This window comes from Lithobates pipiens, unplaced genomic scaffold, assembly GCF_037356315.1.
Source record: "Lithobates pipiens isolate NorthernLeopardFrog02 unplaced genomic scaffold, aLitPip1_a1.2 Scaffold_19, whole genome shotgun sequence".
In the NCBI taxonomy this organism is placed as follows: domain Eukaryota; kingdom Metazoa; phylum Chordata; class Amphibia; order Anura; family Ranidae; genus Lithobates; species Lithobates pipiens.
Window position 1 is genome coordinate 475,511,061 of NW_027507764.1, and position 8,281 is coordinate 475,519,341.

General features: G+C 36.9%; 1 long non-coding RNA gene across 1 annotated transcript in view; it reads left to right on the forward strand.

Moving 5' to 3' along the window:
* LOC143997328 (uncharacterized) overlaps positions 1-7,198 on the forward strand; it is a 93,834-nt gene extending 86,636 nt beyond the window's left edge. The window contains exon 3 of the long non-coding RNA XR_013277673.1: positions 4,313-7,198. This is a non-coding gene — a long non-coding RNA (uncharacterized LOC143997328). The remainder of the gene's footprint in view (positions 1-4,312) is intronic.
* Positions 7,199-8,281: the final 1,083 nt, after the last annotated feature.

Below are 8,281 nucleotides of genomic sequence, written 5' to 3' on the forward strand. Positions count from 1 at the left end.
TATGGTAAGTGCATGCACATGAATACAGTAGTCTGAAAGGTGTAGGCAGCTAAAACAACAGATAGTTTAGACCCAAAGAACCTTACCTGTGCCTCATTCTATTACTTATATAGTTATGCCCACTGCCCATCTCTGGACACCCATCAAAATTTCAAATTGATTCTACATCAGGTGACATTAGAGCAGATAAAAAGCCCCACCTGAACTCTTATTGATTTTCATAGAATTTCAGCTTTTAGCACAAAATGGCTATACATATGCATATAGTCTGCCCAAGGCATTTAAAGGGTAGACAGTCTCATCGATATCAGATTTTGATAGAAACTGGGACATTCAGTATCTACAGCAATCCTCTAATAGCAGTCATACCAGAACCACCATTATGTTTTGATGTTACCCTTTTACAACCACATCTTCCACCCAAGAGCATATCTGCTAGCTTCTAAAACACAGCTAGATCATTGGCAGTTTCAGTGATACATGTCAATAATTCAGCACTTGTATAGGTATCCTGGGAAGTCATCACTCATTGCGGTACTAGTGACTGGCAAGTTCTTACAATTATTTGGTAGAGTCACTTTTATAGCTAGATATACTGTTGTTCATGGTGGGGGAAGGTGTAACAGTGTTAATGAATACTGAAAAAACATGTCAGAGACTATCTGATTATAAGTGATCACATCAATAGTTCATGAATATAATAATATAATTTACAGAAGTTTATCTTTGCAAAAATCATTACTCCTCTATTAAAGCAGCCTAATTTACAGTAATTATAATACAATTACCTTAATCCTCTGTTAGATTAATCATAGCAATTATAGGATATTGTAATTACTGAGAAATCAAAGACTCTATTTGAAATTGTTAAATCTGTAAGCTAATATAATTTCAAACAAATATAAACTAGGAAATTTTATGGGAGAAAGTCATTCCGTATTCCCCCTGAGGAGATTAAGATGAGTTTTTCATAAACAATATGGAATACAACCCCTCAACAATAGCAACAATGATATATCATTAAGATGGCTTTAGTTGTGTGGAAATTATTTCATTTTTTTTTCCTCTGGCGTGACCATAGGGTTTATTTATTTTAGAAAAGAGGCAATAAACAGGACACTATGCACTTTTCATGTTATTACTTCCGTGGGATTGCAAAATATGAGAGATATATGAGTGCTATAAAAAGAAAGGATTTTTATATTGCTGTAGATTTCTTTTAACATAATGAGTCCTTTATACAAGGCTTATGAACACTAGTCATGACTGGACAGGGAAAAATTGACTCTTTTAGACCAAAAAACAAGTTCACTTTTTTCACATCATGCTTGTTGTTTATTATTTATTTTTCCAGTTTTGTTACAATATCTTTTCTTTTGCTATTTTCATAATTATTTGCCTTGCTGAGCCTTTCTGACTTTTTTTTAATATTCTACTGACTGTTCCTATTAATTTGTATAGTTAAGAGTTTTTCTTATGTAAAAGAAAAAATGGTTGCCATATACAGCTTTAACATGTGACTATCCACCATGAACAGTAAAATTTTCAGCAGCCTCATCAGTGTATTTCGAGACATCTATTTTTTTTTTATATTTAGCTCAATTCACCACCAGAAAATGAGAAAATGAAACACACAACATAATTTAAAGATTTACAGCTAAAGCTCAACCGAGACAAATAGTGTTACATATATGATACATAGGAGTTGTTCTAAAATGTACATATCACTGCCACACAGCACAGCCCTATCTTCTGGCAGGGCAGGATATCTGAACCTTTTTTGCTTTAGTTAAATAAGACATACAAGTAATTACCTTCCACCTGTCACTGGCCAGTGGAAGGAAAAGTAGCAGACTTAAAAGATCATCTCTTTGTCACTTTGTTCTATCCTCAAGAGGCTGATTTGGGTAATTACACTGCTTGTATAAAATAAAATTAAAATTAAAATTAAAGGATGTATTAAGAATTTTAAAGCTGTATTAATTTGTGCGTAATATCTAGAGTTCAGTCTTAAAGTTTTATAAAGTTATGTTTAGTTTGAAATGATTTAGTTAATTTAGACAAATATACTTTTCATTACATGTGCATGTGCTGCTTTCCCTGATCCTCTTATCTAATTGCAGAGTCTGACAAGCACAACTTTTTAAGCAAAAATGTATTTCATGCATAGAAGTACTTTTTTAATTGTTGAAAACATGTGATGTGAAGTGGTATAGCTAATGTGCCCTATTGTTTCAAGTGAAGTATACATTTCATTGACAGGTCCACCATTTCAAACTTTATCAACATAGGTTTAAACCCATTTTATTTAATCTTCCTTAATGTAATGCATAGAAATGAATGATGTATGTGCATTGCCAATTTATTCTGACTGACAATACAAATACATGTACAGAAAAAAAAAAATGCACCTGTGCTATAGTATACCACACTTTTTTGTCATTCAGTTATTATTGGACAAAACAAAAGTTCAAAGATACCGCTGGTGGCGGATTTAAGAAAATATAGGGATATCACTGGTTATACTGAACTAGAAGTATGAACATACTACATATCGACAAGCCATTAATATGGCATTAACAGGAAATCAGATATATACACATAAAAAAACAAGTAAACATAAAAGACCGGGTATAGGCACAGGTGTGCTATAGTCACTTGTTCTTATTGATCCATGTGGACCAAGGCTCTCAAAATGAGTCAAAGGCTGCTACCCAACCATTCCATAGGGCTAGTGTGCGTTCATTGGAATAATGGAGGTTAACTGACGCTATAGCTTTTGAGGCGTTTGGAGTGCATTCCGATTTCCATTGTCTGGCGATCATGAGCCTGGCTGCAAGAAAATTGTGTGTGGTTACTGTGCGGACCAGGGTGGGAACTTTGTCTATATCCAAATTCAAGACGGCCAGAGGTAGATTAGGTGATAGGAGGACTCCCGTCACTTCTGAGATCAATTGAAAAGGACCAAAAGATGTGTAAAAGGTTTCCTATTTGGCTCCAACAGCACAAACATAGAGGAGAATGAGAAGGGGACAGCTGGACTAGATGGCAAGGAGTGAGGTACCAATGGAGGGCAATTCCCAGTGTGGCCATAAATTACTTTAAGGACTTTGCACCACTGCAGTAGGGAGTAGGAGGTGGAGAGATGCTGTTTCCATTTTAAAAAGGGCTTGGATATAGTAAAGAATCATTTCTCTTGTAAGATATTATAAAACATTGAGATGCCTCTGCATTTGGGTGGGGAGGAGAAGTAAAAGTGCATTACAGGAGCTGGCAAACGCAGGTCAGGGGAAGTTTAGAACAGTAGTAGCAATCCTTAAGTATCAACCCAAATTCTTCTCAGGTCCTCCATGCTCTGAACTACAGGTACAATGTTGTATGTTTAGACTTTTTATTTGCCTGTTCAAAGTGAATGATGCCTTAACACAACACACATTTTGGCAACAAGTGCACATTAATGCACACAGAGAGGTATGAATGGGTTTAAAAAAAAAAATAATGAAACATTTTCTTAATGATTTCAGTTAGGTTGACTGCACAGTTGTATCTTGAAAACTCTAAGAAGTTGATTTACTAAAACTCGAGAGTGCAAAATCTGGTGCAGCTGTACATGGTAGCCAAGCAACTTCTAACTTCAGCTTGTTCATTTAGGCTTTGACAAAAAAACTGGAAGCTGATTGGTTTCTATGCAGAGCTGCACCAGATTTTGAACTCTTTAGTAAATCAGCCTCTAAGATCAATAAGCTCAGAATGAACAGGGTGAATATAATTGGATCCTAGAGCAGCTCACTTCTCTCCATAAAATGCAAAGTCTTTTTACAGCCTCCCATTTCTCTGCCTTTTAATTCTGTTACACTGTATAATTGCAAGACAGGCAACAGAATGTATGTCCAGTGGTTTGATGGATGGAAATATTTGTGAACAAGCCATATATAGATAAAACACACATTATGGCCATAACTTCAACCCTTATGTACATGTTTTTATATTTTGCCATCCTTTAAACAAATAACTTAATAAAGTAATTTAAGACTATTGTTGTTTGTTGCTGCTCTTTTAATTGCTGTGTTTGATTGACTTAGAATTAGTCAACACATTGAATTTCTGGTCCTTCATCTTGTCAGCTGTGGATAGATTGATAAAATGCAAATGAACAAATCATTAATGAGTACGAGTTATGAATCTCTCAGGCAGTTCAGGACCCTATCAAATCCTGCACCTATTACTTTGTGTGATTGATGTACTATTGTAAGTGATTGTTCCTGATCTTATTAAATCTTATTGATTTTTTCCCGGTTTCTATTTTATGCAGGACCAGGCGTGGACTATTATGAATGTTGCTGAACACCGTTAATCAAGCTTACACAGCTATTTTGATGGGAAACAATTAAAACTCCTGTGCTATACCTTGCAATTGGCTTCAGAAATATGAACCTCAGCTTGATAATATAAAAAAAAAAAAATACTCCTTCAAGTAATATAAACCAGTTTACATGTATATCTCTGAAATAGCAAATTATATAAGTATATGTATAAATTGCATGTATGATTCAGCATAAAATAATCAGCAATTATTCCACAGCTTATGATTTTTAAAGGCCATAAAAAACAATGATAGTCTGCATTGATTTATATATTTTTAGGCCTGTAAAGTTGGGATTTATTAAGAAGAATCTTAAGAAGAAAGTTCATCTTCCCTTTTACTCGTGAAGAAGTTTTTTTTTTTTAAATCTGAGCATATCTTTGAATTTATTCAGTGTTGAGACATGCTGGTTGTTTGAGAGATGCTCTTAAAGATATTTATAAAACTGATAGAACAGAACTGTACATGTCAGACTGACCGACTGATATCAGAAATGTGATCAGACTGGAAACAGACCACAGGTCATGAAATGCAATGGAACCTTTGTGCCATCTACTGAAGCTGGATAGTTCTGAGGTGCCACTCTGGGGTGTCAGGTTTTCCCCAGACCCACTGAAAGTGCAAATGTTGCACTGTCCAGAAAGCACCAACACTCAGAGATCACTGACAGTTGACTTATGTTGGCATAAGTCAACACAAGTCAAACACAATACAGAATCATACATTAGGAATTGAGTCAGACAAGCTGTATATCAAGGTAGGTGGTAAAGAAGTGTGCTTAGGAAATAAGCTAAAGGTCAGAGTGGGCAGCAGGCAAATACAGTCAGTAAGGGAAGTTGATATTGAATGTAAATTCAAAGCACAAGATAGCCACATGGGTAGCCATATATTTTTTGTCCAGACACTGAGTGTTTTAGACTGGGACCAGGCGGGGAGCTGAAGTGTGACCATGGCATGGTGCTGAGTAATGTTCTCAAGATGACAGAGGTAAAATTGGAGAATCTAAGCTTTTAATGCACTTTAGAAGAAGTGAAGGAGCTAAACACATGCAATCTGTTCAGGTTGCTGGTTTTCAGCATTGGCCAGATTAATAATACATTTGGAAGTTCATGAGTTGTAAATAACTCAACAGCTTTCCTTTGTAATTGAATGAGAAAGAGTTTAACACATTCCTGAATAAAATCAGTAAAGCATTTTATGGGGAAGCAAAACTGATTAGGGCAAATCAGTTTAGTTGCATGTTTGAAAAAGTTATTGTATTTTTTTTTCAAATTCTAATTTCTACGCCTTCATAATAAGTTGGATAAATAACCTGTTCTCTATAAAACAGGATCTGACTTGGTTCATTCTGCTTAGTGTAAGTTCTAATTGGGATGGTGCTATGAACCATTAAAGTGTGAACTTTGTACACCTTTATGGAAACTTCATGTGTTTTTCAGCACAATGCATATATCCTGGAGAACATCCTACACTTTAAACATACCAAAACAGATAATGAAAAATATTTTTTGAAAGGTGTTTATCATCATTACTCAATAAAAATGAAATTTGCTGTACTACAACAGTCACTATCTAAGGTTGGATTCACACTGTTGCCATTTGCAGCTCACAGCAGGGGTCCTGTACATCCCTGTTATCCATTTCAGGGACGAATTCAGCCCTGAAATTAAGTGAAAGATGCACAGGACTCCTGTGCAAGCCGCTCCACAGCCACCACAGAGATATGTGAACTGGTTCCATAGAGAGCCGGTCACAATCTCATGTAATGCGAATTGGATGCGGGGATATTCACATCTAATTTGCACTAGTGTGAACCTAGCCTTAAGGGCTGGGTTTACAACATGGGAGACTGCAGGAACACATGTTTTAGTAAAGCATCTGCTAGGATTACTTCTATTACTTTAGACATTTCCTTGTTTACCTGGTCCTAACTAGTATTGTTTTTTTTCTTCTGGATTATATCTTGGCTTATATACAGCAGAATCTCAATACAATTCAATATAACTAGAAAAAATAACCATTTTAGGTTGTATGTGACAGATGATTTTTCTGTCCAGCTGTATAGGCCATGGGCGTGGAATCCATAACAGATCTAAAAGCAATAGGAAATTGCATTCTGATAGCATACCCTTCCACTAATCCCGATGGAGTTGCACATACTTAGTCTGTTACCAGGGAGGGAAGTAGGAGACAAAAACCTTTTCTCCCTCCCCTCTTTATCCCCCCTTTTTTATTTATTTTATTGCCCCTCTCCCTCCCCTCTCCCCTCCCCTCCTCCCTATTTTCTCCCTCATGCCAACTCCAAAAGCCCACTGTGCATACACTACACCTGACTATCTGACTTTTTTCCACATTCACCCAATCTATTGCAAGACATTTCCCATTGTTGGAACTGTTCCATCCTCCACCTCACCCCTGTTCACTCATTAGCATCCCAAGAACTACAAATTACAGTCCTTACTCTTACATCTACAAATGGAAAACCATAAATGGCTCTTAATTTTCTAACATCATAACAATGCTAGACTATTTTCCTTAAGGACTATAGATACCTGCAGAACTCAACCTCCTTTTCAAAACCCTGAACAAGCTCTCTTGTTTAGCTTGCATGTTGCTTTATACCTATGGTTCATTACCCTACCATATGATAGGAGACTAGTTCCAATTCCATAAGGGTTATGCAAGGTCAATCAGACTTCATTTGTCACGCTACTGTGTTTCTTTTATTTTCAATGTACTAACTACTCTTTAAGCTATTTGTATGTTACTTTTTTACCTAAATAAAGATCACTATGAAAAAAAAAAAAAAAACAGCTGACTTTACAGGTGCTTCAATTCTAGCTGGAGGAGTCACCAGTTTATGGTCCTCAATGCAGGTATCCAAATGCCTTCTTTTTCCCCAGAAGGCCATGTCTGCTCATCATGCATCTGCAAGGCAATATAGTTTTATCACTAGATAGACCATGCAGTCCGTCTACAGGATCATATACATGGGGTCCAGGAAGCATCGGCAGGACAGATATTAAAGGGCAGGCCAAGAGGTGGTTGGATCCATGGCAGCTTTTGTCAGAACAAGTTGTATGTGATCATCGCATCAACCTGATAGCCACACTCTGGTAAGGAAAATTCACTCATGTACCTTGCCTGGCACTTTAGATGAACCTGGTGGTGAAGCATTTCCTGGTTTGGTACCCTACCAACTGTCTAATGTGCACTAGACCCATAAGCCTGATCTTGATGTTGGCCATGCAGCTACACAAAGACAGACTCTGGGAAGCTGGGTTTTCTTTTCACTTTATCAGTAACTCCTGATTGAGGATACATGCAACATATCAAGCAATGTCAGGGAGTTTTTGGCTGCTGACATCACTTTTTCTTTCACATGAAAAAAATGTATACGTGCAATACATTTCTGGGCATTGACGCAAGTAGATATTGGGGTTTTGGAATTCTAGGGGCTCTATTGATTTCCAGTTCCAGATCAGTGAGAGATCAGTAATTGCTGGCTAAATGGGACAAGATCAGCCTGTGGCACAGATTCAGGGATACTCCTAAATTTGATGTTGTTTCTGTGCAAATGGAACTTCTAAATCCATCAGCTTTAATTTTAGTTACTGTAATTCTGACTCCTGATTGGCGTGGGCATCCACAAAATCATTGTGGGCAGAGAATAATTCCCCCATTTTCAATGTGGTGAAGTCACTGATCATGGCCCTGGACAGCTGTAGAAAGGGAGAAGACCACTGCAGAGAGATTAGCATTAATGGTCTGCCTCAGTGATAATAACATATTTTCCATTGTTAGTTGAGAGATAGGCTGGTCTGAAGCTGGGAAGGATTCTATTGCAGAGACAGTTTATAAGCAGTAAAGTAAATGGCTTAGATGGTGTTGTAATCATAAGGCTAAAGGTGTGCACCC